Here is a 2,541-nt window from a genome sequence, read left to right as displayed (position 1 = left end):
TTTTTTTGCTTGAATATCTTCAGTAGAAGCAAAAATCATTCTGTTTTTATATCATTTTTGCAGTAATCCAATAGGGATCACTATAAACACAGGGATGTAAGAAAAAAAGCAGCACAGATAGAAAAGTTTCTATCTTTTCCAATTCCATGTTCAGAGCAAACATGAACTTGCTTACATTCCAGCAGCTCAATATTCTGCTGAAATTACTAACAGACCAAATTTTTACTGAAGGAAAATGAAACAAGGATTTCATCTTACCTGCTTGACGCACTGGAAACTCAACTTGATCTGATACTATGATTTGCAGTAGACTTGGAGCAAAATTGATGATTTTATAGGACTGTAATATACACAAAACACAGTTAGCAAATCATTATTTAAAGAAGACTATTACCAGAAGCTGAATAAGAAATAGAGGCAGGGGATTTTGTGGAGTTCTTTGACTTTCCTGATGAAGTGTGAAAGGTTTTAGCACATGGATTTACCCAAATCAGCAGCATTCTAAATAATTACTTCTAAAAGCTGAGCGTATAGCAACACAGCAGAGGAATAAGTAATGTGACTTGGCTCTCTAACTGAGATTTGTGATAATGAATATTTAAATAATTCTGAGAATGTATAATGAGACTCAGCACAGATCTGTCCTTGAATTATTTAACTTAGTCTCATAAGTCAAACAAGCCACGTATTTTTCAGCAATATTTTAATGGACTAGATGTATAGTGCACCATAAGAGAAAAATAAAAATTGGGTTTAAAAAAAAAAAAAAAGAATGATCATTTTTAATTAAAACCAAGTGTAGACAGATAATATTTCAAACCCCACAGCTTTCCTGGGAACTTAGCGAACGCTACATCAGCCATGCAGCTGAAGAATTTCAAAGAGAAAACAATGCTCACTGAACTTCTGAGCAAAGCATGCTAGGTTTAAAAGATGTGAAAACCTGATAGCATTATACTGCTGCCATTCACCAGGGGTCCTTCGATGTGAAGAACTGTTGACTCAGTATGGTGCAGCTACTGCTAAGCCTTGGAAACATCAGTAGTTAGCAGTAGGTCAGATCTTTCATCACTTGGATCTATGTGTTTGATGTTCAGAGTGACACTTCTTGGGGGCTAGATGACAGAAGCTCTCTTTATTTCACCTTGTATCGCGTTTCTTGCCAACCAGAGTATGTCTGACAGTCCTGTGGTTACTTCCAGAGCTGGGCTTTAAGTACAGGTATGCTACCTCCTCCCACAGACTTAGCCTCATTCAAAAGCTGTGACACAAAGGGATGTGTTCTGCAGTTCATGTCCCCGATTCCTTGATCGAACATTTCCATAATGAGGTAAAATTACATAGCTTTCATGATACTTAAGAGTAACAGCAGCAGCATAACTCTGTCTTTCAACAATTTTGCTACATCTCCTAACTTTCTCATCCTCATTTCTCTCATGGTAATGACGGCACAGTTCTAACCCACTCTGAGTTCAGAGACTCATTTGATGTTTGTGGAGCAGCCCAAGATCTCAGATAAAAGCAGCAATGGCAAACCGAAAGCATACTCTCCCACCCCTGTACACTTTAATTATCCATAAGCAACACTCGAGGTAAAGAAAAAGCAGTACCACGCAGGCCAGGAGCCCCACATATCTATGAAGGCACTGAAACACCACCTTTCAGGGCCACCTGGCTGAAGCACCCTAAGTTCCCAAACCTTTCAGAACAAGTGCACTGGAGCCCCAAGGCCAGCATTGTGTTGGCTGGCAGCCACCACCCAGCGGGGCCCAGAGCTGGCCCTCTCTGAGGTAAAATAGCCCAGCTCCTCTTACACCTGTCAACTCTAACACTGCTCACTGGTGCTGCAGCAAACTCAGTCAGGAAAACCACGCGCTGCTTGCAACATTTGGAACAGAGGACTTCCAAAAAGCTGCGCACAGCAGTATTTCTCCTACACCAGCACATTCTCACTGTTTTGCTGTCGTGCTCACTGAGATCTTGGGACAGATCCACTCCCTCCCAGGCACTAGAAATCATACAGGAGGCAAACGAAGACAGCAGGTGAATCGGCAGGTGTTCTGTGGCAGAGGCAGAGCTGTCAGGTGTGAGCTCAGTACAGGGAAGAGATGAGGCTGTTTCCTCTTCTGCTGGGTGAGCACAGAATACCTCAGGTAGGCCACAACAGCAAGATGCACAGTGGTGAACAGCACGCCTTTCTCTGCCCTCTGCACACAAGTAGGGCACTTCAAAAAGGCTTTTTGTCCTTCCAACTGTAAAATCAAGCTACTACATCTTCATTTGCAAAGATGAACAGGTAGAAGACATGTTCATCTTTGAATATCCATGCAATAAACTGCTTGCAAAGGCTTCCACCATTTGATTTGAAAGCTCAGCTATCTGGTTTACTAAGTTCTAGTTTTGTTTGTGATGCACTCCAAATGCACTTACTTTGAAACCCCATCAGTATTCATCACACTGGGCATACTTTTACCATTGCTAATAGTATTTTCTCTCATTTTTATACTGGCAGTCATGCACAGGTTGTTAAAACAAACTAGA

Source organism: Meleagris gallopavo, chromosome 1 (assembly GCF_000146605.3).
Source record: "Meleagris gallopavo isolate NT-WF06-2002-E0010 breed Aviagen turkey brand Nicholas breeding stock chromosome 1, Turkey_5.1, whole genome shotgun sequence".
In the NCBI taxonomy this organism is placed as follows: Eukaryota; Metazoa; Chordata; class Aves; order Galliformes; family Phasianidae; genus Meleagris; species Meleagris gallopavo.
The sequence above is the reverse complement of the archived record's forward strand: the minus strand, read 5'-3'. Positions refer to the sequence as shown.